Consider the following 17,379-nt stretch of genomic DNA (forward strand, 5'->3'; position numbering starts at 1 on the left):
GAGTGTAGCACTTGACTACTCTGCTAAACTTGTTTCTTGGCATACCTGTGTTGCCCCTTAGAAGGAGGTCTCTATGAGCACAAGGACTGTGTTTGACCCCCCTGTATATCTTTGTATCTGCCTTTGTACCTCATTCATAAAAAGAACACAGTAAGTATTTTTGGAGAGAAGCTGGGATTTTTTTGCCAACCTAAACAAAGCTGTACTCTGAAACACAGCTGTGTGGCCATAATTTAATGGCTTTTACATTCCACATTTCAAGTTCTCCCATTGCAATCAAGTAGACCTTGCCCGCTGAGAGCCGACATCCTTTCATTGGGGGATATGGAATAAACAAAGTTAGCAGTTTGTATAGGAAACTTCCAGCACCCAGCCTGGAGCAAAGTGAAGGTTAGATCTAAGCCCGGAGAAAGAAACGAAACAGCAGCCATACACTTGGCAGATAGGGAGAGGTTATTTTTAAAGGTGATGTTAACTTTATAACCCCGGGTTTCAGGTTTTCCTTTAGGGATAGTATACTGAGTGGTTAAAAATCACAAACGCTGGGAACAGATTCCTGGGCTCTAACCCTGGCAGTGGCACTTACTTGCTTTAAAGCCATGGGTGAGTTACAAGTGTTATCTGGGTTCCCTAGACACTCAAGTACAAGGCACAGGATGACATGCTCAGATTTTTGGGGGGAGTGTGAGCCTCCTGAATACGCAAATGAAAAAAAAGGGAAGAGGGACAGGGAAAGGAGACCAGATACAAGGATGTGTGGAACTGGGTTGATCACGGCTTCAGGACAAGCTGATTCTTCAGTCTTGTCAATACCTTTTAAGAAAGAGTATGAAACTACCTCCCAAGGGTTAGAAAAAAGAATTTATCTGCAGAGCCTTAAATTCCATTGATCAAAGCTCACCACTGCTGGGAGTTAATTGCCCTGACCTTCTGTTTGCCCATGTCTGGGTGACTAGTAGGTCTCACCCTGTAGAGGCCATGGTGAACCCCAGGTAGGAGCTGAGGGACAGCCCAGTGTGAGTCTAAGGCTGTGGGTTGTGCTCAGAAGCAGCAGGAAAGGCTGAAGGAGCTAATGCAGGTGTCCCCTCGGCCTGCAGGTGCAGACAGAGCAGCATCAGGGGCCAGGTTCCTCGATGCTGAGGGCAGTGTTGGCCATCACTGGATCGGCTCTGGCTAGACAGTTCCTGGACCTCCAGTGAGGTGTAGGCTGGATCCAGTACATTGCTTGACCTTGACTGAACAAGTTAATATAGGTAAGGTGCTTCGGACATTGCCTGGCTCACGGAGAATAACATCAAATGTTAGGTCCTGTGTGTACACAATTCTACCTTTCCCTGGCAGCCTATCCTCATCTTTTTATGTTTCCTCTGAGGGATATATTTGAAAGTGGAGCTATAAGGCCTGAGTTTGGTACTGAAGGGTGTCTCAGAGCATCAACGTCCCTCGTACCCTGTGCCTTGTCCCCTGCCACACCAGTAGATATGATGCTCAAGGAAGAGGCAGAGACTAGACAAATCCCAGCAATAGCCACCAAACTCATCACCACCTTAGTCCCAAGGGGTTCTCTGGAAAAAGTTACGAAGTTCTTATCATGCTAGCGATACCCATTGGCTTGACTGGGTTTCCTCCAATGGAGTTGTTCAGAAAAGTACGAGAAGTTCAGAGACAGAAGTGCAGGTTCAGCGATGCAAACTATTATATAGAGAATGGATAAACAAGGTCCTACTGTAGAGCACAGGGAACTATAGTCGATATCCTGTAGTAAACCATAATGGAAAAGAATATGAAAAAGAATATACATATGTGTATATATCGGAATCACTTTGCTGTAGAGCAGAAATTAACACAACATTGTAAATCAACTATACTTCAATTAAAAAAAAAAAAAAGAAGTGCGGGTGCAGCAAGGACTTAAAGCAGAGCTTCCATACCTGGGAACTCTCTGGATAAATCTAATTTGCCGGGGTGTTCTGTCTGGACTTCATGGTGTTAGTAAAAATATTTCAATTTGAGCCTCCCATAATGACTTCCCAGGCAACAGGCTATCAGAAGCTGCTGTCTCTGCTGCAGTCAGTAGAAGCCAGGATGTAAATGTGTTGAAACCAACATCTAAACTTATAATATCGTCTATAAAAGTCCTTATTCATAACTTCCCTTTAAAAAGTAACCAGTCCATCAACAGACGAATGGATAAAGAGGATGTGGCACATATACACAATGGAATATCACTCAGCCATAAAAAGAATGAAATTGAGTTATTTGTAGTGAGGTGGATGGACCCAGAGTCTGTCATACAGAGTGAAGTAAGTCAGAAAAACAAATACCCTATGCTAACACATATATATAGAATCTTAAAAAAAAGAAAAAAATGGTTCTGAAGAACCTAGGGGCAGGACAGGGATAAAGATGCAGACGTAGAGAATGGACTTGAGGACACGGGGAGGGGGAAGGGTAAGCTGGGACGAAGTGAGAGAGTGGCATGGACATATATACACTACCAAATGTAAAATAGATAGCTAGTGGGAAGCAGCCGCATAGCACAGGGAGATCAGCTCGGTGCTTTGTGACCACCTAGAGGGGTGGGATGGGGAGGGCAGGAGAGAGGGAGACGCAAGAGGGAAGAGATATGGGAACATATGTATATGTATAACTGATTCACTTTGTTATAAAGCAGAAACTAACACAACACTGTAAAGCAATTATACTCCAATAAAGATGTTAAAAAAAAAAAAAAAGTAACCAGAAGCTCGCATAACCTGAGCCTGAATTTTCACCCGGCAATAATTAGCTGGGGCAGAATAGTGACTCTCTAGGTCAGATAGAAAATACTTACGCTAGCCCTCTCCTCTCCGTATTCTCTCACCTGGCCCATCTCACTCACTTATATTATGCTCTATTGCAGACATTTCAGTTTTCAGCTCTGGACCTGAATCTCTTTGGACTGAGATGGTCATTTATTGTGGACCAACAGGCCCTAGGACTCTAAAGTTACTTTAAAGATGATCTGGTCCAATCCCTGTAGCCCCACCTCCACCCTCGTTCACTGGATACTTGTTTAGTTTGGCTTTTTCAAAAATGGAATAGCTTTTTGGTTTCATTAATAATGTCATACAGGGCTTCCCTGGTGGCGCAGTGGTTGAGAGTCCGCCTGCCGATGCAGGGGACACGGGTTCGTGCCCCGGTCCGGGAGGATCCCACATGCCGCGGAGCGGCTGGGACCGTGAGCCATGGCCGCTGAGCCTGTGCGTCCAGAGCCTGTGCCCCAACAGGAGAGGCCACAACAGTGAGAGGCCACAACAGTGAGAGGCCCGCGTACCGCAAAAAAAAAAAAATAATAATAATAATAATGTCATACATTTTCTTTGTTTAAAATTAAAAACAGACATGGAGAATGGAATAGAAATAAAAAGAAAGGCTTATCAGCACATGATATGGAGATGCACTGGAAATTTCGGGATAGATCCGTGGCAGTTACTGCAGAAAACTCTCTAAGCTCCATTCAAATTCCCATAGCAAGTCTTACTTCACCTTGGAAGCTGGAAATGTAAACTGCGTATTCTCAGACTCCCTTAAACCTCAGGTTTGCCATGTGATCCACCTGTCCCCAAGCCAAAGCACCGTGGGAGGTTTGGAAATGAGATACAGCTCGTGCTTCTGCTGAGTCTCCAGTTTCCCCTGACAGCTTGCAGTTTCTCCTGATCATCTTTGTGACCACCTAGAGGGGCGGGATCGGGCAGGTGGGAGGGAAACGCAAGAGGGAGGAGATATGGGGATATATGTATACGTATAGCTGATTCACTTTGTTATAAAGCAGAAACTAACACACTGTTGTAAGGGAATTATACTCCAATAAAGATGTTTAAAAGGAAAAAGAATGGAAAACAGTTCATTCATTAAAAATGATTTTCTCCAAGAGTATTTAGTGTGGGAAGATGTGGTGTAAAAGCAGGGCACAAAATACTAGATGGAGTATTTCGTTGTGTTAAAATTGTAATAACACAAGTGCCGAACAAGTGATTAAAGCAGTGAAGGCAGCAGCACGGTGCCCGCGCTCTGTTTGGTCCATGTCTGGCACAGAACACCGAGTTGCTGGTGTGACGGCAGCTGAAGTAGTGGATCTTGAGCCAGCGGGGGGCTACAGTAGCTTTCATTGATGTGGCTGCTGATTGCTGTGGAGACAGCAGCTTTCTTGGTGCCTGTTCATCAGTATTGTTTGGGGACTCATGGCTGGAAGCTCAGGCTAGAGCTCCTCATACTTTGTGAGCGCTTGATTCCCTTCTGTTGAATTCCTTAGTACCTAAACCAGCTAGAGTGGATTCTGCTACGTGCAGCTGAGCCCTAACTAACAGTGTATTCTTCCAGCTCTCAGCATGCATCACCTTCAGGGGTAACAGATAACAGGGAGAGATTTCATGTACCTTTAACATCTTGGAAAACTACAGTACAATGTCACAACCAGGATGCTGACGTCGTTACAATGTACTGATTTTATACAGATGTTCCCTGTTTTGCTTGCAATTTTATGGATAGTGTGTAGGTTTGTGGACCCATTACTACAGTCAGGTTAAAAAACAGTTGCAGCACCACAAGGATTCTCAGGTTGTTTTTTCATCTCCCTCCCAATCCCCTCCCTAACCTCTGACCCCTTCAGCCTCTAATCTGTTCTCCAGTTCTGTAACAGTATCATTTCAAGAATGCTTAATATAAATAGAATATATGAGCTTTAAAGATTGGCATTTGGGGATTGGGGTTTGCTCAACATAATACCCCACTGATTCATCCAAGCGGTTGCATGTATCAACAGTTCATTCTTTTTTATTGCCGAGTTGTAACTCAGGGTCTAGGTGTCCAGTTTGACCTTTCACCCATTGAAGACCTGTGGGTTGTTTCCGGTGTTTGGCTATTATGAATAAAGCTGCTGGGGACATTCATGTGCAGATTTTTGTGTAAATGTAAGTCTTAATTTCTCTGGGATAAATGCCTCAGGGTGTAATTACTGGTTCACATGGTAATCACGTATTTAGTTTTACAATGAATGGCCAAACTGTTTTCCAGAGCGGCTGTGCCATCTTACTTTCCTGCCAGCAATGTATGAGTGATCCAGGTTCTCTGCATGTTTGCCAGCGTTTGGTATTCGTTTGCCAGCATTTGGTATTATCACTTAAAAAAGTATAGCCATTCTGATGAGTGTCTAGTGGCAGTTTATTGTGGAATAGGCTTCATTTTATGCCAATTTGTGTAGCGCTGCTTTATAATTTCAATGGTAGTTTAAAACTGTTTATATCATTATATTCAGAATTGATACCCCACAGCATTGCCTTTCACTTCCATAGCGTTTTCACATATTTTAATCTCATTTAACTTTTACTACCTTATGGCTTGTTAGTATCATCATCCCCGCTTCTTTGGTGAAGAAATGGAGACAGCAAAAATAAAGAATTATGCAATGTCTCTCAGGGGAATGAAAATGTTTCTTGAGCAACTACTATATGCTAAGCCCGTCATATCATATTTAATGACACAGCTATTTCTGCAAGTATATGCTGTCATTCCTCATTGAAAGGGGATTTGAAAGTGCTTATAGCCACTAATACGTGACTGAGCTAAAATTGTCATGCATTTTCTTTGTAAAAAAAAAATACAGACATAGGGACATATAGAGAGAAATAAAGAAAAAACTCTACGTATTATCTATAAACTATAAATACAGTTAATATGTTGATTATATATTTATATATACATAATATATGTTATATGTATATACATATCACATATATATTATATGTATAGAGATAATATAATAAATATATCACATTGTGAATATATGTACAAATATACATATATATCATGTCTATAATAATATAGACATGATATAGAGAGACCCACTAGGAATTTGTGTGTATATATTTATGGCAGGTACTGCAGAATGGCTCACTGAGCTCCGTTTGAACTCCATACCAAAGGCTTTTTCTGCTAAGCTGTATTGCTCAGCTGGCAAATTAAAGACCTGGCACTAGAACCTGCGTATCTGATGTCGTGTCTGGCAGGCTTTCCACCACAACAAAGCTACCTCTCCTTCTAACTTGAGAAGATAAAAAACACACCAAAGCAAAAGTCTTAGGGGACATTCTAATTTTGCATTTCTATTGATTAAAGTGTTTTCAACTTCATGTTTCATTTCTTCCACCTCCTTCCTCATCTCTACTCCTGAGACAGTATCTTGGGCAAACTCTGTTTCCCAGCTCAGTGCTTCATGATAGGATGAGTGTACATCCCGGGGAGCATTTGTTTGATTGGAGCATTCGGTACTTCATTGATTCACAGGGCCACGTCCTCTGGGAGGTGGACTGGTGGGATTAGGAGACTGAACTGAGAACAGGGAGATGTAAGTTCAAGAACTAACCAACCTGGGGCTTCCCTGGTGGTTGAGAGTCTGCCTGCCGATGCAGGGGACACGGGTTCGTGCCCCGGTCCGGGAGGATCCCACATGCCGCAGAGCGGCTGGGTCCATGAGCCATGGCCGCTGAGCCTGCGCGTCCGGAGCCTGTGCTCCGCAACGGGAGAGGCCACAGCAGTGAGAGGCCCGAGTACCACAAAAAAAAGAACTAACCAACTTTGGGAAAGTCAGTTCACCACATTCTTAAAATGCAATGTTTGGACCAGAGCATCTTCAAGGCACCTCCCAAATTTTTGATTGGCTTCGGTCTGTCTTTTGATTGTATCACTTGCTCTACATCGCAGCCTTCAGTGAGCAAGGGTGGGTTGGAAGTCATCAGCTACTTGATCAGCATCAGGTTTTTTCAAGGATTCCTGATACCTTGGCCCCTTCTCAGAGTTAAGATGTCCAGAGGGAAAGCAGAATGTAGCCTTGCACATATGAAAGAATCTGGTTACTTCCTAGGGAGTACAGTTTCAAACAAAGGCACATACACACAAGTACATTCTCACTCCAAGAATTAAGATAAACAAAAAGAAAGCAGTCAAATTGCAAGCCTGTAGTGACTTCCCCTGAGGTCCCTAGGATGGCCCTGGCTTAGGTGATGGATTAGCTGCTTGTTCACATCGGTCACTTACCTGGCCGTGAGACGTGGCTTACGTAGGCACAGAGACGGTGTGTGGATCTCTGTAACAGGATACTCTCTGTCCGCCAACATCCCTCTTGGTTTTCCCATGTTCCCTTTCCTCCACCAGGAGACATGGGGTCGGGGGGGGGGCTGTTAAGTCACCAGGCTCCTCTGCCTCGTGCCACTATAGGGGTTAATAAATAATCGTGAAAGCCACGACTTGGCCTGCTGACATGGGACCTCCCAGAGCCCATTCTTATCCAACTGTTGTTGCATCCCTTTAATTAGGGGACCAGCATCTGCTGAATAGTAATCCCTAATTGGAGGCCCATAATAGAAAAATGAAACCCAGCCTTAGCTGGCCTCCACTTCTTAGACTGTGAATGCCGGGAGGGGCTTGGAGATCATTCGGTCTAATACATTCATCTTAGAGGCAAGTGAACAGAGGTTCCGAGACTGACAGCTGGGTAGCAGGAGAGCCAGGCTGGAGCTCAGGTTTCCTGGTTGCACTATTTCTCAGAACCTCACTGCGTTTGAACCTGTGGCAGCTGCCAATATAAGACTGTTATAAAGAAACAGAGTCTGTTTCAGTTTTGTCTTGTTTGGGGAAGTGGGATGGCAGTATTTGGGGCCAGTATATGTGGGGGGCGGGGACTTAGCTATTAACTACTCCTGTGCTCCTAAGGCATCAGCTCCTAAACACCGGTAAATGACAGTGTAGCAAAACTGCAGAGACGTGAGTGTCTCCCTGTCACTGGCGCAGCTGTGATTTCCCAAATTCTAGAAAAAATGTTGTAAAAATATGGATCAGTATAATGATTCTACCACCTGAGACCCCTTGCATTTGGCGTGGAGAGTCAAGATAAGCATCAGAAAAAGATACACTGGAAAGATATCAAGGGTTACATACAAGGAAGGCAATTCGGCCAGCCACAGCATCTCAAATGGCTTGTAATCTAAGACTATTGCTTCTAACACACGGGACAAAATAGAAAACAATTTACAGTAGGCTAGGGTCGGCTGGTATAATGAGGCAGAAATGCTACGGGAAACACTACAGGAGTGGAAAATATGAATGTGTTGCTCACAGTTTTATTTCTGTGCCCGGGACAGCTCCTGGCATATGGTAACAACTTATTAGAAAAATACTCCATCTAATCTAGGATAGCGTTAGTGTAAGAAATGCCATTGTATTTTGTACTCTTGAGAAACAAAAACAGTGCCAATTAAACACGACATACCAGTGTTGGAGATGTTAAAATTTAAACAAAAAATGCACCTTAAAATCAATGAAATACAGTCTTTGTGAACAAATAGATGAATGAGTACCTTGGGTTAGAATCTTGGGGCAGTTGATCACTGCATTTGTGATCTTTAGCAAATCACTTCAAGTGTCATGATCTTGAAATTAGAAAAAAGTAATAATAAACCCTACCTCAAAGTTTTCTGATAATTATTAAAATATGTAGTTGATGATAAACTCTTTGTAAACGCAGAGTTTTAATAGAAAATGTTAATTCATTAGGTTTCAAACTTAACTCCTAAGCAAGAGTTGCAATGACTTGATAGGAAAGGATTTTTTTAGAATTACAGCATCATGAAAGGCTTATTGGAAACTGCAGGATGGGCACTGTGCCTTAAACAACGGAGATGATTTGGACCAGGAGGGCATTTTTCACAGGCTTTAAATTGTCAGTAAGTGCAAGTCTTTGGTGAAAGCAGACTGAGAGAGACTGACATTAGACCCAGACCCAGAATAAAGGGCAGAAAGAAAGGCTGTTGCCCCTGATGTTTGTCTATAAAGAACAAAAGGTCAAAAATGTAGCATCGCTTAACTCATTTCCAGGCACAACTTCTCATATAGCTGGTCAACCACAAATGACTTCTAAACCAGAAGGAGACATGTCTGGAGCAAACATTTAAAACACTCCATTTCAGTGCTGACCTTGTCTGTTGAGTTTTTTTGTGTCACTCATGTAGGCAGTCGAGGTTAGCTGAAGCTCTGAACAGAATAATGCAGGCTGTAATATGGCTTACGAAAATTAAATGAGTTTTTAAATTATGTGCCTTTTAAACCAATTATATGTGTCCCCAAAAGTTGTCCACTCCTGGAAATAATGAAAGTGAAGTGGAGAACAATTACAGAAAAATAGAAAACACTTTACAAAGTTTCCTTGTTTTTCTGTGCACATTGATGCATATTTAGCATATTCATGCTGCTTTATCTATTCTGCTTTAGCAGAAGGGTTTCCTTAAACATTTGGTAACAACAAATGAACCTATCTATGAAACAGAAATAGAATCACAGACATACAGAATAGACTGGCGGTTGCCAAGGGAGAGGGGTTGGGGGAGGGAGGGAGTGGGAGGCTGGCGTTAGCAGATGAAAGCTTTTATATAGAGAATGGATAAACAACAAGGTCCGACTGTATAGCACAGAGAACTATATTCAGTATCCTGTGATAAACCACATGGAAAAGAATATGTTAAAAAAAAGAATGTATGTATATATACACGTATAACTGAATCACTTTGCTGTACAACAGAAATTAACACAACAGTGTAAATCAACTAGACTTCGATAAAAAAATTTGGTATCAAGTTCTGTTTAAGATGTTTATTAACAGAAATCCCTTTGTTCTCTCCTCTACTGAATAAACAGTGAAAAATATTTAAGAAATACTACTGTGAAGATATTATCCTGTCTAGCATTCTCTCCTGCATTTATCTGGCTTTGATGAGACCTGAGCCTTAATCTTTCTAATGTGACTATTTGGAGAAATGTTCCTTCTGATCATTTGACACAGGAGAAAGGTTGAATAAACATCCAAAAATGTAGATTTTCTCCAAGCCTCTTTTCCTTTTCTAGCAATTATCCCTTCAGGGAGCATTTCGGTTTCGTGTGACACAGTGATGTAGTGCAAGGATATTTTGGGGAAAACTGGCACCTAACGTTTAATGAGTAAGCATTGAGTGCATAACCGGGTGCTGTACCCCTTCCATCCACCCGATATTTGAGAAGAAGGTGCACCTAGTCGTCTCTGTCATGGGGTTCCCATCAGAAGAATCATGGGGGGTTTATATCCCTACGAAACTTCCATTCCCAAGGAACAATCCAGAACAGACTAAATCATTCAATTGGCCACTGAAATTCTCTAAAGCTGCCAGCTCCTACTTCCTCTGCCACTGCTTTTGTCCCGTGTTTCCTCTGTTTTCTTGGCTATGCAACTAGCGTGTCCATGTCACTAATAATATTCCATCTCCTAGCATGGTCCTTGGAACGCACGCCTTCCAATTCATGGGAATCTGCCATTCCCGGTAATTTGAGACCTTTGCTTATCTCCTCATGGGCCTTATCCCTCTTTCTTTCTCCATCACATACACATTGCACAAAACAGTAGTGAGAGAAGACCGTCTCCCCGCTCTTATTAGAGAGGTATGCAGAGTTTCCTAGGGCTGCTGTAACAAATTACTCCAAACTGAGTGGCTTAAAGCAACTGAAATCTATTCTCTCACAGTTTTGGAGGTGAGAAGACCACAGTCAAGGTGTTGGTCGGCCCGTGCTCCCTCTGGAGGCTCTGGAGGAGAAGCCTTTCTTGACTCGTCCAGCTTCTGAGGCTCCAGGTGTTCCTTGGCCAGGGGGCTGCCTGGCTTTAATCTCTGCCTTGTCTTTGCATGGCCTTCTCCTCTGGGCTCTCCTCTGTGTTTCTCTTACAAAGACGCTTGCTGTCAGATAATCCAGGGTGATCTCATCTCGAGATCCTTAGCTCAAATACATCTGCAAAAACCCCTTTTCCAAATGAGGTCACAGTTACAGGTTCCAGGGATTAGGGCATGGACAAATCCTTTTTAGGGGAGAGACACAATTCAACCCACCGCAAGGCATAAAAAGGTCTTCAGTTAATGTCTCCATGCCCACCCTAGTGACTCTTACTTGACTTACTTGTCAGTTTCTCACATCCTCTTACCAAGAAAATTCAACAAAGGTACATCAAGTGTTGAATTATATATAAGATGATACAAGTGGGAAAAAAAGTGCCTTACCTAGTTTTTTTTTTCCCCCCAAACTTGAGCTTTTTTCAGAAAGGTACCGTATGCAGGTAGGAAAGAATATTTTATCAGATACCATTTGGTAGGTGACCATGATCTGATGGCCAGGGAATATTCACTGCATTGAGCATATATACAGTATACCTACTGCCCTAGATCCCGTGAGCCACAACTACTGAGCCAGCGAGCCACAACTACTGAGTCTGAGTGCCACAACTACTGAACCTGTACGCCTAGAGCTGGTGCTCCACGACAAGAGAATACACCGCAATGAGAAGCCCGCGCACCGCAATGAAGAGTAGCCCCTGCTCGCTCACCTAGAGAAAGCCCACATGCAACAACAAGACCTAACACAGCCAAAAATAAATTAATTAATTAATTAATTTTAAAATAACTAAATAAAAATACATGCTGATTTCCTATTCTAGACCTACTGAATCAGGATATCCGTAGCCCACAGGACCCCGTCCTTAAGGATTCTCCATAAGTCATTAATGAATCCATCTCTTTATCATGGGCCGTAATCAACATGCATTGAGGATTATAGATGACAACCAGTGGGAAATAAAAAATTTAGCTAGAATGCCTAAACTTGGACTTGGCAGGAGAATTAGAATACTATGAAATCTAAACTTAAACTTAACATCTTTTAATGGAAAGAACTGTCAAGTCATATCTGTTTTACATTCTTAGAAAAATATTGTTCCACAAAAGATTTCTATCCTACTTGCTGCTATTAACTTTTCACCTAAAGAGTGGTTCTTTATTTTTTGGAGGAGCTTCACAGCAGGTGGTTTCACAGGGGTCTTACTCAGAGGCCTTATTTCCTTTCTCCCATAAAGATGAGAACAAGAAAAGAAAAGCCTCCGGATCAACAACTTATGTCTGTGCCATCACCCTTCCTCGCTTACTCACCGTAAACATCTCATGTTTACCTTGATCTGACCCCATCCAAGAACTGGTATTAATCAAGTTCTTGCAAGTCTAAGTCCAAAGTCATTTTGGCCACATCTTGGACTTAGGGATTCAGTTTGCTCAGCATTAAATGCTCTTTATTTAGAAGATGGTTTCTTCCTATGTTTTCTAAAGTTTTGCAGGAAAGCCAGTTTCATCTCTCTCTCTTTCCCTTCTTTTTCTTCTCATTGTTGACCAGGTTTCAAATAAGGTGTTTCTTGGATTGTCTAAAAGCTGATATGCAAAGTTATTGCATGTATGGGAGAGAGGGCATACGGATTAATTTACCACTTGCTCATGTCTGGAGCTTTCACAATAAAAGTGAGAAGTAGATAATACAGATTGGCAGGAAATATTTTATAGTTCAATTGTTCTCCTGAAACAGTAAAACCTACTACCGGTGAGCAACATATAAAGACAACTTTTGGGTCATCAGTTGAGAATTCACCTTCTCTTTGGCTTAAATCCCCCCAAATATACTGCAGATGAAATCCTGCCCTGTCTGTTTCCATTGAATATCTCTTATTGAAGGACTTTTGACTTTCAGAACCCATTCAGTTCCTGCCTGCTCCATGAATTTGATTTTATGAGCAAATCAGCCCACAGTGACCACTGAGTTTCTACCTTGGGCTCCTTATTTGTTCACTGTTTGTTCATGTTTCCAAAGTTTTTATAAGCTCCTAGGAAACAGGAATTGTGGTTACAGTGCAGTAGAAAGAACTCGGGGTTTGGAGTCAAAAGACATGATAAGGATGTGGAAAATTTATTGTGAATGTTGTTTTCCATAAGATCCAAGATTTTCTTCATCCTTTTTTTTTTTTTCTATGCCAATCAGATGCAAGAAACCAAAGAAAATAAGGGTTTACTGAAGGTTTTGAGCTTGTAAATGAGCCAATAAATATTTAAATGAAGATTAGAGAAGGCCTTCTCATCTAGCTGGTTCTATCATTAATGAGTTGTATAAATCTTTCACACATGCTTACTTCATGTTTGCATGAGAGACATGACTTTTAGCTTCTTGAAAATTATATTTGACACTTTTTGGAGGTCCTACTGAGATGACTAGTTGGTTTACCTTCTACAGCTACTTGAACTGTGTTGCCCAAGAAGTGCCATTATGGGCTGTTTAGGTCTAAACATGACTTAGATCTTGACTTCTAGGGTGAATCTTGGGTCACCCTAAGATTTCTTTCCTCTTCCTTTCATCCTTCTTTCTTCCCTCCCACCATCCCCTCCTCCTTTTCTTTCTTTCTCTCTTTCTCTCTTCCTTTCTTTCTTTCTTTCTTTTTCTTTCTTTCTTTCTTTCTTTCCTTCTTTCTTTCTTTCTTTCTTTCTCTCTCTCTCTCTTTTTCTTTCTTTCTTCTCTTTCTTGTTTTTCCTTCTTAATGCTCTGTTGTGACTTGTCTTTGCTTCTTCTGCTTCTTCCCTGAGTTCACCTATAGTTCTGATTTTCATGTCTCATAAGTTATTGCCCACTGGTGGCAACAGTGAGTGGTGGGTTGATTTTATGGTATTACCATTAGGTAATCTCTAACAGATAGAGAGGGATTAGTCTCACTGGAGGAGAGATAACAGAGAATTTGGTTTCTTAGATTTTTTCTGTGTGTGTTTGGGCAAGGACATGCCTTGCTTCCACGAGAAAGGAGAATAGATCTTTGAGATCAGGATTGATGCATTTTTGTTTTCTATGTTATTCTGTCCTGTGACAGTAGCTGTAAAGCATAAGCTGCAAACTCCCTGTGTCTGTAACTGGGAAAAGCTTTCACTTCTCATTTTGTCTCATGTATGTATACATGTGTGTATGTGTGTGCGTGTATATATATATATATACACACATACACACACACATATAGAGAGAGAGTGCATGCACACAAGTGTATGTGGGTATATTAATATACAGGGTATTTTAATAAATTAAATTACAAAGTCCCTTAAAATAAATGTGCTCTGTTCTCATTGATTTATGGACATTAATAAGAACTTATCTAAATCTCATATTTCCACAATTCCCAGAAAGTAAAAAAACCCTGAGTTTCTAATGCTTTTAATCTGCTAACTTTTAAAGAAAAGAAAACTTCTCATAGAAAGTGCTAAATCAGAAGCTAAGCTCATGTTATAAAATGAATCCTTGAGCAGATCAGTCTCTGGTACAATTAATTTGCTTTCAAACAGCTATGTTTATTTCCCTGACTTTACCAGTGTAGAGTATATACAACTGCACATTTCATTTCATTTTTAAAAGGAAGATGTAGTTTTTTGTTTGTGTGTTTGTTTTTTTAATTTCTTGATGACAAGTTTGGTGAATCTAATCTTCCTAAACTTCTTACACTGATTTACTAAATAAAGAAACTTACATTACTCTCACAAATGTTTCAGATTATGAAAAACATAAAATTATGTGTTTAAATTGAATTATAACTCTGACAAGTGCTTTTATGTTAGTAGTAATTATCTCAATTTAAACATAATTACCAAACCTCATAGGTGACTTTAAGGTCTTCAACAAGTATTAATTGAGTTGCTTAATATATATAATCTTTGAATACTCGACTAATTTCTAAGATAGAATACTATCAAGAAAAATGTATGTATGTATGTAAAATATATATAATAGTATATGTATATGTAGTGTTTGCTTTGTAACTTCTTATTTTATGCATTTTGGAGTGGCTGTATCCCTAAGTAATGTTAACAGAAGTCTTCACTTTTGCTGCTTAAAAACATTAAAAAGGTGTAAAAAAGGTATCTGTGGCCACAAGAGTCATGCTGTGTATGTAAATGAGCTTGAAATTTTGTTAAAATGCTTGTATTTGTACATGTCACCCACCTCCAAATTCTTTCTGTGAAATAGATGTTACATACTTTGGTAAAATTTTTATTTACCATACATGAATGCTCTACTAGAAGCATTAGTAGCATATAGGTACAACTTAGTATGCAAGGTCATTAGATGTGATTTTGTTTGCTTAGGTGAAAAATATGACAGTTTTGTTTAAAATTAAGTGACTGGATGTTCTAAAATATTAAAGAGGATTGTGATGAAAAACACCTGAATTCCTTTTGCAAGAGGGAATTTTATTTTCCTTAGATTATGATAACATTCAAATAATGAGTCTGAAAAGAAGCATTAAACTGTGTTAACATTTTGCCAAAAGTGGCTCAGTTTTGATGAGTTTATTCAAAAGATTCTTTTAAAAGAGTTTTCATTCCTTTAGAATCAAATATTATATTGATGCATAACTAGAATTAGGTTTACTCTCTATTAAAATGATAAACCTGTCTTCGAATATTGATCTGCTCTTCTCTACTTTCTATGATATCTGATGAGAAACTAGGCTATTACCTGCTCTATGGCTGAAAGCAGAGGTTGGCAAACCATGGCTGCCCATCAACTGTTTTTGTAAATAAAGTTTTATTAGAACACAAGCACACCCATTTGTTTACATACTGTTGATGGCGCTACAACAGCAGAGTGAGTAGTTGGAAAAGAGTTGTTATGACCTCAAAGTCTAAAGTGTCTACAGTCTGGCCCATTACACAAAGTTTGCTGACCCCTGGCTTAAAGCTTCCAGTGCTTATAGGTAGTATGGAAGGCCACTTCCTGGCTGGCCATGAACCTTAGTTAGAGGAGAGAGAATTTCACTAGTATTTATAGACATTGGATTGATTCCCTGGCCTTAAACTAAAAGAGAAGATGAGAGGAATGAAAAATAATAGAAACTATTTCATTTCTCCAGAGGGAAGTTAATTTTCCGGCCTTACAATCCCCAACACCATAGAGCTCTAGATCTGCTGACAGCATCAAAGTGTGGCTTATATGCGTAAATTAACACTTTTTACGGCAACTGTGTAAATGAATTAGAGTCAAACACAATGAGGCCAGCTTTTTGTGATCAAGAATAATCTTGGGAGATTATTTACGATCAAAGGAAAGACTGCTAAGAAAAATATCTGCTGAGAAAAAAATAGACCAGAGGGATTACTGAATGTTCTTTCAGTATCTCTGAGTGTTTTCTGGCAGGCTCCCCTGTGGATTATCTGATTCTCCAGGTCAGGGGTTGGCAAACTATGCCTACAGGTCAGACACTGAAGCCACCTACTTTTTGGAAATAAATACAATTGAATAGAAACAGCCACACTTATTTATTTACATACTGTCTATGGCTGCTTTCATGGATAGAGAAGAGTAGTTGCCCCAGAGACCAAATTACCCACAAAGCCTAAAGCACTTACTATCTGGTTCTCTATAGAAAAATCGTGCCAGCTTCTCCACTTGGAATGTTATCCTTAGTTTGATTTATTATTCACTGTTGATTAGGATAGTTTTCAAGTCTGTAAGTATAGATGATATAAAAAATGTATAGCAATGTAAATGATTCTGGTCTGATATGAGTGCAAAGATTTTTTTTCCATTTGACAGATGCAAAAGATTTATGTATATAGAAGTGATAATCCTCCAAACTGAAGTTTTATTACACTGTAGGATTTTAACTAGTTTTGTGTAGAAATTAGCCACCTCATTCAAAGCATCAGCCACTACAAATTCTCCACTCTCTTCAACTCTCTTTGAACAACCTCACGATTTTTTTGGTTTTCTCATTAATTGATGAAAAATATATGTCAGGTGCTCACTTTAAAATAAAAGATGTGTAATATATAATATATGTTTTACCTTCAGAGGAAACATTGATTAAATCCTTTTGATGTCATTATGATTTCAACATTATTACTAACCAGAAAAAAATGTAAGTTGAAACCACAAGGGATACAAATTCATAGGCATCATTATTGGCAAACAATAAGGTCTGATAATATCAAATTTTAGAGAAATTATGGAAAAACTGTACTTATTCATGATTTATGGAAGTGTACATTGGTAAAACCACTCTAAAGAACAATTTGGAGTTATTTAGTAAATATGAACCTGCAGATGAAGAAAGATTCTTCTTGAAGATATAAGCCTTAAAGAGACCTATGCACAGGTGCACAAGGACATGTACAAGAATGTTCATAGCACAGTAGTTTACAAGAGCAAACAAATCTAGAAATAAAAATGCTAACAACAGCAGAAAAAAATCATAGTATATGCATACAACATCCAAAATGAATGCATTATAATTACATGCAACAATACGGAAGAATCCCAGAATACAGATCTTTCTCGATTTACAAAGTGGTTACTTCCCCATAAACCCATCCTAAGGTGTAAATAATGTAAGTCAAAAATGAATTTAATACACCTAACCTCCTGAACATCTAGCCTACTTAAGTGCATTAGCCTACAGTTGGGTAAAATCATCTGACACAAAGC

Source organism: Delphinapterus leucas, chromosome 21, assembly GCF_059928025.1.
Source record: "Delphinapterus leucas isolate spDelLeu-1000000601 "Yukka" chromosome 21, BTC_Dleu_Yukka2, whole genome shotgun sequence".
In the NCBI taxonomy this organism is placed as follows: Eukaryota; Metazoa; Chordata; class Mammalia; order Artiodactyla; family Monodontidae; genus Delphinapterus; species Delphinapterus leucas.